We start from the raw sequence: 15356 nt of genomic DNA on the forward strand, positions 1-15356 counted from the left end.
GGAGAATCACTTGAACCCGGAACACAGACCTTGCAGTGAGCCAAGATCGCGCCACTGAACTCCAGCCTGGGCGACAGAACGAGACTCCGTCAAAAAAGAAAATAATAATAATAATAATGGAGTGTCCAACTGTGATTTTTTTCCTTCTCATTTCTTAGTCTTAATGAATTATATAGTATCAAAATCTCTCTTAAAACAAAGTATCCAGAACTGAATGATTTTTCTTAATATCATTTAAGACTGAATTGATTTTGCTTCTATGTTTCTGCAGCTAGCAACACCAGTAAGTACATACATTTTACAATGACTGAATCTCTGTGGCATGCCACACATTTTATAATGGGAAAAACTGATGCTGAAAGAGTAAATACTCTTGGTTACACAACCAATCAGGAGTGGAGCTTGAATTGCAATTCAAGATCTTCCAATTCTAAGACTGCTATATTTTCAATCCTCCCTGCCACCTCCTACTCAACCACACACATATTTAATTCACATCTGTTTCACAGGCACCTAAAACCTGAAGTATTTGCCACACATACCATTAACCAATATCTTTCTTATTCCATTCTTGGGAAGTAGAATGTTGAACCCGAGGGTAGGACTTTACATTTGCCCTTGATCCATTTTATCTTTATATAATAAATTCTGCATGTCATTCTGGGCTATTGAAATCTTTGGGGATCTGGGTCCTGCCACCTAGTATATTATTTCTTCCATCTCCTTCTTGTCTACATGTGTGGTCAGTGTTACATTATTTTCATTTCTATCCTTAAAACAGTATTAAACAGAATGTGGCCTTCTGGCAAAACACTGAAATCCTTTCTCTAATCTGACTTAACCATTAGCATCCTGGAAATAGTTATTCAATTGGTTTTGTCTTTTATTTTTTCTTTTTTGAGATGGAGTTTCGCTCTTATCGCCCAGGCTGGAGTGCAATGGCCCAATCTCAGCTCACTGCAACCTCTGCCTCCCAGGTTCAAGTGATTCTCCTGCCTCAGCCTTCCAAGTAGCTGGGATTACAGGCGTGTGCCACCATGCCCGGCTAATTTTTGTATTTTTAGTAGAGACAGGGTTTCACCATGTTGGCCACGATGGTCTCAAACTCCTGACCTCAGGTGATCCACCCACCTCAGCCTCCCAAAGTGCTGGGATTACAGGCAGGAGTCACTGTGCTTGCCCCCAAGACAATTTTTAACAAACTTTAAACTTTAATTGATGAGACTGGGATTAGGTGAACAGACATACACTGCAATCAAGGGGACAGGCTTGGGTGGCAATGTAGAGTTGATCTCAGGGCCCATGGCAAGGTAAGCCTCAACTTGTGGATAGAAAAGAAAATGACAGGCTGAGCACTGTAGTCCCAGCACTTTGGGAGACTGAGCACTTAGATGTACCTCAGTTTCTCTTCTATAGAATGTGGATAATACTATCTTTTTTAAAAGAACTGCTGTGAGACTGGGCACAGTGGCTCATGCCTGTAGTCCCAGCACTTTGGGAGGCCGACGTGGGTGGATTGCTTGAGGCCAGGAGTTCGAGACCATCCTGGGTAACATGGTGAAACCCTGTCTCCCTGCAAAATACAAAAATTAGCCAGGCATGGTGGTGGTGTATGTCTGCAGTCCCAGTTTCTTGCAGGGTGAGGTGGGAGGATCACTTGAGCCCAGGAAGTGAAGGCTGCAGTGAGCCGTGTTCACGCCATTGCACTCCAGCCTGGGCAACAGAGAAAGACCTTGTCTCAAAAAAAAGACAGAAGTTGGTGGAACACATTTCTGCAACACAGGCAACAGAACATAAAAATTAAAAACTTGGGCTCTAGAATCAGAATCTAGGCTCTGTCACTTGCTAGTAGTGTGTCTTTAAGTTCCTTAACCTATTTAGATGTACCTCAGTTTCTAGATAATAGAATGTGGATATTATCTTTTTTAAAAGAACTGCTGTGAGGCCAGCTACAGTGGCTCATGCCTGTGATCCCAGCACTTTGGGAGGCCAAAGTGGGTGGATCACTTGAGCCCAGGAGTTCAAGACCAGCCTGGGCAACATGGCAAAACCCTGTCACTACAAAAAATACAAAAAATTAGCCAGACATGGTGGTGCGCCTATAGTCCCAGCTAACCAGGAGAAGGCTGAGGTAGGAGTATCACCTGAGCCCAGGTGGTCGAAGATGCAGTGAGCTGTGATCATGCCACTGCACTCCAGCCTAGGGGGCGGCGGGATGAGATCCCATTTCTAAAAACAAAACAAACACAACTGTTTGAGAATCAATAAGGCAATAGATTACCCATAAATGACACAGAGCTCTAGCTTCCTCATAGTCTGTAATAGAATAAGGTAGCTTTGCAAAGTATAAGCATTAGATAAAATTGCTGCTTAATAATAAGTTTTTCCTTTTTTTAATCTAAAAGACAAAAAAATTGGTGGGACACAGTGGCTCACACCTGTAATCCCAACACTTTGGGAGGCCGAGGTGGGCAGATTACTTGAGGTCAGGATTTCCAGACCAGCTTGGCCATTATGGTGAAACCCTGTCTCCACTAAAAATACAAAAATCAGCCAGGCATGGTGGTATGAGCCTGTAATCCCAGCTACTTGGGAGGCTGAGGCAGAAAAATTGCTTGAACCCAGGAGATGGAGGTTGCAGTGAGCCAAGATTGCACCACTGCACTCCAGCCTGGGTGACAGAGTGAGACTCCGTCTCAAAAAATAAATAAATAAATAAAAACAAAAAACTTAAAAAAATTTTATTAGCACCAGTCAGCCTGGTGGCAGGGGAAAGTAATGACAGATTTCCTAGAGGAAGTGAATTCTGAAGTACAACTACCAGTTAGACAACTGAAGGTGGAAGAGTGGGTATAAGCAAAGAAACAACTGGCATATAAAGTCATGTCTTAAATTTGGTGCTGGAAAACTCCTCTCCAACTTGGGTTTCCTCTGAGAAGAATCTCATTCCTCTCTAAAAGAGTTGAGATAGTTCACTAAGTTTCAGCAAGACTATCAAGAAGAGCTGCACAGAAGTAGCCACAGATATTAGGCTATGTTTTACCCCTTTGTATGTAAAAGTCATGATCTGCACACAATTTTATTCCTGCAAAATATTCTATATATTGCTGGTTACCATAACTAAACACAAGCATTATTAGAAAAAAGGTAACATGCTTGGTCTTTGCTATAGACTTTCAAACCTTAGGTTGAATGTAAAGTTTGTTTGTTTTTTTTTTTTTTTTTGATACAGGGTTCATTATGTCGCCCAGGCTGGAGTGCAGTGGCTATTCACAGTTGCAATCACAGCACTCTGCAGCCTTGAACGCCTGACCTCAAATGACCCTCACGCCTTGCCTCCTGAGTAGCTGGGACTACAGGCATGCACAACTGCACTTGACAAGAGTTTTTTGTTTTTAAGTCAGAGATTATTCTAGCATAGGTAGAAGAACTATCATATTAAATTGCATTTCTTAAACTCCTGCTGATAAATAAGAGCAGATCCAGAGCTCAGTTAGGGTCTCTATGGACACATATTTTCAGAGGCAAAAATGTCAAATTCAAAGGAAATAAAATAATAAATAAAGCTGCTGATATGGTTGGCCTAGAAGATTAGTAACAATCTGAACCAGCTACAGAGCCCTAACAACATCTCTTCAGAGCACCACTGACATGTGTCTGCTCAAATAAATGGATATGCCCATCTCCACATCATTTAGCAAGAACAAAAAATAAATGAGGATAAAGAGATTTATAAAGGCATCTAGTCATCGATCTGACCAGAATTGTACAATTTGGGGTATTGTTTTACAAAAGCTGCAGGACTTCTCAGTTACGCCTAACCAAGGTTCTGCTGCAGGTAGATTTTGATTAAAGATGTTAACAGTAAAATCTGGCACAATGAATGCTATAGAGAAGATACACAGTTTGTTGAATGAATGAATGAATGAATGAGCAATAAATGAACAAATGGTATGGCTTGGTGCAATGTTTTCCAAATTACAAGTCATAACCCACAGCATCATGTTTGGAAAAAAATTAAATGAAAAATATCAAAGTACATCATATGCAGCAAGAAAGGGTAAAATTCCGTGAAACTTCAGTTTCAATTAAAGTGTGTGCATTTGTGTGTCTATGATGTGCAAGTGTGCAGTGGGGTACTGGATCACAATGTATGTAGAAGTGTAAAAAGTTTTAAACACATTGGCCTAGCATTTCAGACACACTAATATAAACTCCAGCTCTGCCACTTGCTAGTTTTATAATTGTGGGTAAATATTTCAGTTCTCTTAGTCTAACTATTAACTGTAAAATAGAAATAATATTAGTACTTACCTCATACAGAGTTGCTAGGGATGAAATGATACAGTACAAGATGGTAAGGACATGTACATGGTGCTTACTATGTACCAAGTTCTGTCCTAAATTTGTTACACTGAATCACTCACTCATTCCTTACAACTCCAAACAGACGGTCCCCTGCTTATAGAAAGTTCAACTTAAGGACTTTTCTACTTTATGATGGTATGAAAGTGGTATGTATCCAGTAGAAACAGTACTTCCAATTTTGAATTTTCATCTTTTTCCCAAGCTAGCGATGTATGATATGATACTCTCTTGCAATGCTGGGCAGCAGCAAGCTCTAGCTCCCAGTCAGGCTGAGGTGGGAGAATCATTTGAGGCCAGGAGTTCTAGACCAGCCTGGGTAACATAGCAAGACCCCATCCCTATAAAAAATAAACAAATTAGCCAGGCATGGTGGCACACACCTATACGGTCCTAGCTACCCGGGATACTGAGGTGGGAGGATCCCTTGAGCCCAGGAGTTTGAAGCTGCAATGAGCTCTTTGACTGTGTCACTGTACTCCAGCCTGGATGACAAAGCAAGACCTGTCTCTAAAAAAACCAACGACAACAACAAAAAGAAAAATTCATCTTGCCCTTTCCCCCCGCTAGCGCCGCCGGGCCTGCAGGTCTCTGTCGAGCCGCGGACGCGGGTCTCTGTTCCGCAGGATGGGGTTTGTTAAAGTTGTTAAGAATAAGGCCTACTTTAAGAGATACCAAGTGAAATTTAGAAGACGACGAGAGGGCAAAACTGATTATTATGCTCGGAAACGCTTGGTGATACAAGATAAAAATAAATACAACACACCCAAATACAGGATGATAGTTCGTGTAACAAACAGACATATCATTTGTCAGATTGCTTATGCCCGTATAGAGGGGGATATGATAGTCTGCACAGCATATGCATACGAACTGCCAAAATATGGTGTGAAGGTTGGCCTGACAAATTATGCTGCAGCATATTGTACTGGCCTGCTGCTGGCCCGCAGGCTTCTCAATAGGTTTGGCATGGACAAGATCTATGAAGGCCAAGTGGAGGTGACTGGTGATGAATACAATGTGGAAAGCATTGATGGTCAGCCAGGTGCCTTCACCTGCTATTTGGATGCAGGCCTTGCCAGAACTACCACTGGCAATAAAGTTTTTGGTGCCCTGAAGGGAGCTGTGGATGGAGGCTTGTCTATCCCTCACAGTACCAAACGATTCCCTGGTTATGATTCTGAAAGCAAGGAATTTAATGCAGAAGTACACCGGAAGCACATCATGGGCCAGAATGTTGCAGATTACATGCGCTACTTAATGGAAGAAGATGAAGATGCTTACAAGAAACAGTTCTCTCAATACATAAAGAACAGCGTAACTCCAGACATGATGGAGGAGATGTATAAGAAAGCTCATGCTGCTATACGAGAGAATCCGGTCTATGAAAAGAAGCCCAAGAAAGAAGTTAAAAAGAAGAGATGGAACCGTCCCAAAATGTCCCTTGCTCAGAAGAAGGATCGGGTAGCTCAAAAGAAGGCAAGCTTCCTCAGAGCTCAGGAGCCAGCTGCTGAGAGCTAAACCAAACAATTTTCTATGATTTTTCAGATATAGACAATAAACTTATGAACAGCAACTAAAAAAAAACAAAAAACAAAAAAAAATTCATCTTAAATAAAGCTATGAATAGTGCTTTAATTAAAAAGTCTTTGATATAATTCACATTATAAAACTTTTAGCAAACTAGAAACAGAAAAAAATTTAATATGATAAAGGCTATCTGAAGAAACCTATACCACTATCACACTGAATCATAAAATGTTTAAACAAAAAAGTGCTTTTCTTTTGAGTCTGGATACTTAAGACAAGGATGGCCTATGATCAGTACTCTACCTTTATTCAACACTGTAGGTAAGGTCCCAGCCAGCGCAGACAAAATAAGAATCATATAAAAATTAACCATATTTCTATACCATGCACAGAAACGAAAAATTTTAAAAGATGCCATTTACAATAGCATCAAGAAATATGAAATACCCAAGGTGTAATCTAATAAAGAGATACAAGATCTCTATGGAGAAACTGTATTACACTTATTTAATATAAAGTACTTCTAAGATAAGCTGAAGAAGGTTTTTAAGTAAATGGAGGGATATATGACACTCATGGATTGGAAGAGTCATTACAGTAAAGGTCTATAGATTCAGTAAGGTCCCATTAAAAATCCACACTGTGTGTGTGTGTGTGTGTGTGTGTGTGTGTGTGTGTGTGTGTGTGTGTAACTTGACAAGCTAATTCTGAAATGTATACGGAAATGCAAAAGAACAAAACTAGTACAGACACTTGAGAAAAGACAAGACAATCTACCATATATCAACGTTTATTTTAAAGCTATAGTAATTAAAATGTTTTACTGGCTCAAAGATAGATAAATAGACCAAAGGCATGGAATGGAGAACCCTACAACATAGCTATACATATATGAGTATTTAATTTATAAAGATGGCATTGCAGAGCACTGAGAAAAAGACAAGGCTTTTCAATGAATTGTGATGGGGCAATTTGATATCTATATGGGAAAAAATGAAACCCAATTCTACTGTACTCTAATTTAAGACCCAAATATCAAAGGCAAAATAATACATCTCTCAGAAGATAATAAAGGAGAATATCTTCATGACCTTGAGTTATAAAGAGATTTTTAAAAAGAAGTCAGAAGGCCAGGTGCGGTGGCTCACGCCTGTAATCCCAGCACTTTGGGAGGCTCTGGCGGGCAGATCATGAGGTCAGGAGATCAAGTCCATCCTGGCTAACACGGTGAAACCCCATCTCTACTAACAATACAAAAATTAGCTGGGCATGGTGGCACATGCTTGTAGTCCCAGATACCCGGGAGGCTGAGGCGTGACAATCACTTGAACCCAGAAGGCAGGGGTTGCAGTGAGCCAAGATCGTGCCATTGCACTCCAGATTGGGTGACAGAACAAAACTCCGTCTCAAAAACAAACAAACAAAAACAATAAAAAAAGTCAGAAGAAGCACTAACCATAGAAGAAAACATTGATAAAATTGCATTAAAGTAACAAAATTTAATAGAGCGAAAAGGCAAGCCACAGCATGGGAGAAGATACATGCAATACACTACCTACAAAGAGCTCATATTCCAAAATACATAAAACTCCTATATAAGAATAAGAAAAAGGCAACCCAGTAGAAAAATGTGTGAGACTTGAATAGGCATGCCACAAAGGAGGTTAAGCCACATAATCAATAAACTTATGAAAAGATGTTCAAACTTACTAGTGATCAAGGACATGCAAATTAAAACCACAATGAGATATTACATAGCCATCAAAATGGCTGAAATTTAAAAAGACTTCAAGTTATGATGGCAATGTAGAAAAACTAAATTTCATATATTGTTGGTAGGACTGTTTGTTTATACAATCGCTATGGAAAACGGCATGTCATTATTAAAGTGGAAGAGACATCTATCTTATGATTAATTCCCAGGTATATACCCAATAAAAATGCATACACATGCCTATCAGGAGGCAAGTTCAAGGATGTTCACATCGGCATGCTTTATAAAAGCTCTGCATTTAAAATAACCCAAATGTTCACTGACATTACTACAGATGGTATGCGTTCAACAATGAAATACTATACAGCAGTAAACATATCTGAACTACTGCAACAACACAGATGACTTGTACAAACAATGGGCAAAAGAAGTGTGAAAGCAAAGAATAAATACTACAGGATTCCATTTGTATTAAGCTTAAAATAAAACAGGCAAAGAAGGGAAAGAGACATACAGTGTTAAGAGTACGGTGGTGGGGAGAAGCTTCTGGATCCTGGCAGTGTTCTGTATCTTGACTTGGGCGGTTGCTTTACAGTAAGTTATTAAGCCGTACATTTGTATTTTATCCATTTATCTTTAAGTATTAATATTTCATAATAAAAAAGCTGAAAACAAAACACAGCAGAGCATTCCAAGAAAGGGAAATGGTATCAGCAACAGCAAAAGGAAGGAAAACAAATGCAAGGTGTGTTTGAGAGAATTACATAGGATATTGATGTTGCATAGAGAGATCTTATGGAGGAATGGTGGGAGATACATCTTGAAAACTGGTTTGGAATAGACTGCAATCGATATTATCCTGCTGAGAGAAGGCTACTGAAATGTTTGAACAGGAGCCTAGAAAGGGCTTGTTGACCGACTGGACCACAGAGGAGAGATGAAGAGAGGAAGGGATAGGAAAGTGGCAGAGAGGAACTCAAGGTTCTAAACCAGGTGGCTGTGAGAAATGCGGCATCACAAACAGAAAATTGGAAAACAAAAGCTGAATGTGGGGCGAAATTAATGGCTTTAGTTTAAAGAGAGGACAATGGGCGAGTCAAGTGGGAATATTCTAAAGGCAACTACTTAGGGGACAATGGTCAGGGCTAAAATGAAGAAATCTGGGAGTCCTCAACACACAGAAGAGTTGAAGCTATGGCAGCAGATCAGAACTCCAAGGGGTGGGGGTTAGGGGGTCAGAGAATGTGGAGAAGCAGCAGCAGGATAAAACAGAGAGGGGAAGCTGAGACCTTAGGGAAGTAAAGTGAAATGACATGGTCAAAGAAGAAAAGGGTAGAATATAAATCCACGATTATTAGAAAGATAAGGGACAAAAGGATTCCACAACGAAGACTGCATTGTCAAATGCAACATCAAAACATATGAGGGCCAGGTGCGGTAGCTCACATCTGTAATCCCAGTACTTAAGGGAGGCAGGAGCAGGAGGATAGCTTGAGCCCGGGAGTTGGAGACCAGCCTGGGCAAGACAATGAGACCCTGTTCTCCACAAAAAGGAAAAACAAACAAAAAAAGTGTGCAGAATAAAAAAGGCTCAAAAGTCACTATTGAGAACCACTTTGGTGAACTAGTTAGGACAAAAATCATACTGAGTTAAAAGTGAGTGGTAAAGAAATAAAATAATTAGCTATACATCATGATCCATTCGGAGTGACAGAGAAAATACATTTTGTAGGAGGCAGCAAAGATTCAAGCAGATGCTTTTTAAAAATTTGCTGTCTCTCTTTTTTTTTAAAACTAGTAGAGAGTCATACACATTTAAAAAAGAGAAACAGGCCAGGCACGGTGGCTCATGCCTGTAATCCCAGAACTTTGGGAGGCCGGGGCAGGTGGATCACGAGGTCAAGAGATTGAGACCATCCTGGCTAACACGGTGAAACTCCATCTCTACTAAAAATACAAAAATTAGCCAGGCATGGTGGCATGTGCCTGTAATCCCAGCTCCTCTGGAGGCTGAGGCAGGAGAATCCCTTGAACCTAGGAGGCGGAGGTTGCAGTGAGCTGAGATGGCGCCACTGCACTATAGCCTGGCAGAGCAAGACTCCATCTCAAAAAAAAAAAAAAGAAAAGAAAAGAAAAGAAACATAGAGGCTGGGCGTGGTGGCTCATGCCTGTAACCCCAGCACTTTGGGAGGCCAAGGCGGGCAGATCACCTGTGGTCAGAAGTTCGAGACCAGCCTGGCCAATATGGTGAAACCCCGTCTCTACTAAAAATACAAAAAATGAGCCAGGTGTGGTGACAGGCACCTGTAATCCCAGGTAGTTGGGAGGCTGAGGCAGGAGAATTGCTTGAACCCAGGAGGCGGAGGTTGTAGTGAACCGAGATTGTGCCACTGCACGCCAGCCTGGGTGACACAGCAACACTTTGTCTCAAGGCTGGGCGCGGTGGCTCACGCTTGTAATCCCAGCACTTTGGGAGGCCGAGGCGGGCGGATCACGAGGTCAGGAGATCGAGACCATGGTGAAACCCCATCTCTACTAAAAATACAAAAAAAAATTAGCCGGGCGTGGTGGCGGGCGCCTGTAGTCCCAGCTACTCGGAGAGGCTGAGGCAGGAGAATGGCGTGAACCCGGGAGGTGGAGCTTGCAGTGAGCCAAGATTGCGCCACCGCACTCCGGCCTGGGTGACAGACCGAGACTCTGTCTCAAAAAAAAAAAAAAAAAAAAAAAAGAAACATAGAAACAGTCTTTTAAGAGGACAATGAAATGTAATCATGTAATCAACCCATGCTTTCCAAATAAAAACTTGCATGAAAAGTAAGACAAGTTGAACATTTGTATTATCTTTTTCTGTATTTTATTTTTATTAAGAAAAAAATTAAGTGATTTGCCCAGGGTTAGAAAAGCAAAGTGATTTACCCAAGGACACAGCAAATCAGTGATGGAACTCAGTTTTAACCTTATTACTCTTCCAAAGATAGACTTCCCATTACATAAACTACCTCCTATGAAGGTGGGGGAAGAGAAGGATAGTTGGTATGGCAGGTATCAAGACTGAGCCTCAGGCCGGGCATAGTGGCTCACGCCTGTAATTCCAGCACTTTGGGAGGCCGAGGTGGGTAGATCGTGAGGTCAGGAGATTGAGACCATCCTGGCTAACACGGTGAAACACCGTCTCTACTAAAAATACAAAAAATCAGCCAGGCATGGTGGTGGGCGCCTGTAGTCCCAGCTACTCAGGAGGCTGAGGCAGGAGAATGGTGTGAACCCGGGAGGCGGAGCTTGCAGTGAGCCAAGATCACGCCACTGCACTCCAGCCTGGGTAACAGAGCAAGACTCCGTCTCAAAAAAAAAAAAAAAATGAGCCTCAGTGCTGCTGCTGCGTCACCCATCCCCCCTTTAAGGAAACAAAGAAATGACAGGAGTCACAACAAAATCTGTGAAACAGAGTACTACGTGCAATCTATCTTGTAAGCGAGCACGACATACCCTCCCCTTCTAGCAATCAGTTCTACCTTAATTTGGTTAAACACAGGACAAAACCTGTTACAAAAAGGCTTCATACTCTCATACCTTCACTCAGCCTTGCTGTTACAAAAATACTTCCTCCACCCCAAGAAGGGCATTTTACCCATTCCAAGGGCTCAGGTTACGCAAATTACATTTGGAAACCGATTTTTATCAAAACCTGCTTTTCAGACTGTGATGAAGGCCAGATTTAGGAAATGGAGAATACAGCTGCTCGCTTGACCAAAATTATACTGACAACTAAGGCAATCTGGAACTTGCCTGGCTAAAGGGTATTTAAAACAAAAGGGATCTGTTTCAACTGGATTACTAGTTCCAACTCTGATCAGTTGTACATTCTAAGGACTGACTTCAATCATTTTCATGAGGTTGCCACTATCTGAAATGAAGGCCTCAGGCTGTACAGAATTGAAATTGGGAACAGGTACCCTCAAAATTTCATTTGCAAACACAGAATTTAAACACAAATAATAAAAAAATCATCGCACTGTTCCTCTATTTACATACCATGTCCATTCCACTGCACATACTACTATAAAATTCCATTTCCAAAGGTCACACATGGAGTTCCTCAGAGGACATTTCTAAAAACTGACATCAGCTGAATGAAAACAAGTGAGCAATTTACAAGACTGATGGACTGTTTGGGAGTTATTCTTACTGATCACTAGTGTGAAAGGAAAATAAAAGTCTGGGACCCCAATTTACTATGCCAAAGGAAAAAAAAATTAAGCTGAAACTTGAGTCATGCAAGAAGCTGCCTTTCCTTTTGTTCCTAAGCAGATAGCTACAGATAAAATGTTACCTATCTCCATGGGCAGCAACTCTATGTTCTCCTTATCTTAAGTAAAGTGCTGATTTACTGAGATGAATACATAATTGACTATTCCCCTAGCTGCTCCTTTTCTCTTGCAACATGTGGATTCAGTAATGTGACCATACCTTTCCTCTTTCCCCTCCAGCCTGCTTTTCTCGTTTCAATTCTAAAACCCTCTTTGGAGAAAGGCACAGACCTGTCTCCTAGGCGTGTCCTTAAACCTTGGCAAAATAAACTTCTAACTTGATTGAGACCTGTCTTTGATACTTTTTGGTTTACACTAGAAGAAAAAAATGGGAAAAAGACAAAAGAAAATGTTACTGATGCCATTAACTGTGTAGGCCTAGAAACAAACTACAATTAACTGAAATGAATCCAGGAAAAAGGCTACTCCATCGTCTGACTTCTCAACTGTAGGTGAGGGCAAGAAAATAAAAATTCAGAAGACAGTCCTTAATTCCTTCCTATCTCCTCTATGTGGGGATCTCTGAATTAGAAACTAAGCTGCTATTTGTAATACAAGGTTTTCATCTTCATAGCAAACTTAGGTATTCTAGTTGGAGAAATCTATTATTTGTCTGATGTCACTGGAAACTTTTAAGGATTCCTTGTTTACTTGGTGGGGGGTTGGGGGCAGGGAGACAGTTGCTTGAATCTAAGGCAAAAATATAAATTGTTCTCAGTGGAAAAAATATAAAGGCATTTCATTCATAGATAGCTTGGATCCATGCACTGTATCTAAACAAATAAGTATTTTTGAAGTTGGAAGTATAAAGCAGACATTGATTATTTAAGATTCTTACTTCTTGTCTCAAATCATTGCAACATTTACTCACTGAATAAATATTTGAGAGCCCCTCTATGCCCTTTATGTATCTCATGGCAGTGGAGGAGATGGACATCAATCCCACAATTTAAATACAGAGCAGTCAATACTAAACTAGCAAGAGACGATGTAGTGGACACTGAAGAGTGAGTGAGTCATTCTGGAGATAGATGGGGAGGCAGAAGGAAAGATTATCTAGGAGAGGTATCATCTGAACTGAGCCTTAGAGTAGAAGTATGTCAAAAAGAATTTCAGCCAGAGGGAAGAGTACAGACAAAAGGGCTTGCTGGCTGTGGGTATTTAACTGTGTCTTAGCAGTGGGTTAGTTGAGGTAGTGGGAGATGAGAGCCACAATGAACACAAACATGCAATTCTGGAGTTAGATTGATCTGAGGAGTCCTTCTGTAGGGAGGCTGTAGGCATGGATGCGATTGCAGAGGACAGGATATGAAGAGAGACTGGAATCTGCAGTAGATATCTTTCTGGCTGTCTGATCAGCCCACACCAATCTTTTCTTTGAGAGCAGCCACTGCCCTGCCTCTGGGGTACTATGTTTACACTGCTAGACAAGTTGACTGGACCAGGGACAGATAATGGCCACTGCTGACTGGACTGGAAAAAGGCACTGGTTTAATGCAATTCTCTCTATTGCCAAGATTTTGTAATGAAGACACAGGGCTTGCTAACTTCTGATGAGAGTGAGCTGTGAGGTGACTAGTGAGATGGCTTTGTTCCTGAAAAGCAGAGGATATTTGTCTAGGTGGTAGTGGTGACCATGAGGGTTAGGGGATTAAGTAAAGCAGAGGTACTATGCTTCATGGTTTCAGAGGGGCTGAGAGTAGTTCCTGTGGCTCCTGATGACTCCTGCTGTCCCTCCTGAATCCCAACTCTTCCATGTTTCTCTATGTCCCATGCTCTAACCCAGTTTCTTTCCAATAACTTCCACTCAGGGCTTGAGCTAGTTAAGTTTGATGAGTTTCTCCTACTTACCATCAAAAAAAAAAATTGACTATGACAGACCTTAATGAAAGCCTATCTATATTTAGAGATCAGGAAGAACAAGAAGAGACAGAAAAAAGGTACCCTGGGAGCAAAGGAAAACATGGACAGTACAATGCCAGGGAAGCCAAGGAAACAAAGAGCTGTACAAAATAGAGAGCAGTCAACAGTATGGAGAAACTGAGGCTATGAACTGAGAACAGGCCGAGGGACGAGGCAAAAGGCAGAGCTGGGACTACTGCCTCTGTGCAAAATTTAAGCAGGTGCCAAAACACTCAATCAATATAAATATTTTAATACAATCTTTTAAAATCAAAATACAAAATTAATGCAAGAAAAAGTTTTAAACAGATGACTATCACTAGAATTTTCCTTTTGCCTCAAGGCTCCAATAATGGCCTGGTATGGCAATCATACTAATCTTGTCACTAATCATCAGGAATCATCTAAAGACAACTTCAAGAACATGGAGGGAAGGAGGTAGATTTCAAAATGTCAAGAAAAAGGTAGGAACAACTGCTAGAGACTATTCTTTCCAATATGTTTGATGAGAGAACCTCCATTTTGCAAGTGAGGAAACTGAATCACAGGGAAATGATTACCCAAGGTCATACGAATTGAGAACACATGAAGAAAGTAAGAATCAAACCTGGTTTCGTGCCCTTTTCTACTCCACAGTGGGCTTAGCTCAGTGGAGGAGATCTGTGGTATGTTCACACACGTCAGTGGAAGGAATTCTAGCAAATTAATTGGGTGTCAGCAGTACTTCTATAATGAAGCATTTCCACAGGCAAAACAGGCAAGGTGAATTTTCTAGAAATTCCTAAGGGCAAGCTATAGACAAACTGGAGATCTAAGAAGCTATAGGAAGAGCACTGTGGACATGACAGAGATGATGGTCTTTTCCAAGGTCTGAGGAAAAGGTCACCAGAAATCCTGGGTATTGGAAACTATGAAATAATTGTTTTTCCAACCAAAAAATGAGCATCAAAAAGCATTAAAGTGAGGCCTGAAGGATACTGAGTATGGTTTTGGCATTAGGAAGATTAACTGTGCAACACGAGACTTCATGGTCTTTGCAATTTACTTGTACTGAACAGTTCATGGTTCAAGGTTGTATTAAGCTGAAACTTTTATAACTAAAAATAGCTGCCAACTTGTAATATCTTCACAGCGACAATGGGGTGGGAAAAAAGAAGGCTCACAGGATCTAGTCTTTGGAGGAAAAATCATCTCTGAATCCCCCCTGGGTAATTCATCTGAAAATGGTAAATGGGCAAAGTAGGAAGCCCTCAGCTCTTTTGTCTGAAGAGTGCTGTGAACGCTGTAATTTCTCCTACATGGGTAAAATTTCAGTGCTTCAGTGTTTAAAGGGGTATCAAGAGATCATCTACTCCAACCTAAGGAATGAACACTAGCATACTTCCATAAGTAAGGCATTCACTACCTCACAACTACACAACAGCTTGGACTATTATTAAGTTCTTCCTTATTCTAACTTGAAATCTTTCACCCTGTAACTTTCTGCCTACTAGACCTAACTCCGTTCTCTGAGGCCCCATGGGACAACCTTTCACAGA

The 15356-nt window shown here is 41.0% G+C and overlaps 1 protein-coding gene and 1 pseudogene across 2 annotated transcripts in view; one reads left to right on the plus strand and one right to left on the minus strand.

Annotated features, from left to right (window-relative positions):
- Positions 1 to 15356, minus strand: part of NR6A1 (nuclear receptor subfamily 6 group A member 1) — a 253739-nt gene that overhangs the window by 37540 nt on the left and 200843 nt on the right. The window lies entirely within an intron of this gene.
- LOC100595836 lies at positions 4905 to 5952 on the plus strand (annotated as a pseudogene). The gene has a single exon (XR_004031423.1). The product of XR_004031423.1 is annotated as a 60S ribosomal protein L5 pseudogene (transcript).

Source organism: Nomascus leucogenys, chromosome 8, assembly GCF_006542625.1.
Source record: "Nomascus leucogenys isolate Asia chromosome 8, Asia_NLE_v1, whole genome shotgun sequence".
Taxonomy (NCBI): domain Eukaryota; kingdom Metazoa; phylum Chordata; class Mammalia; order Primates; family Hylobatidae; genus Nomascus; species Nomascus leucogenys.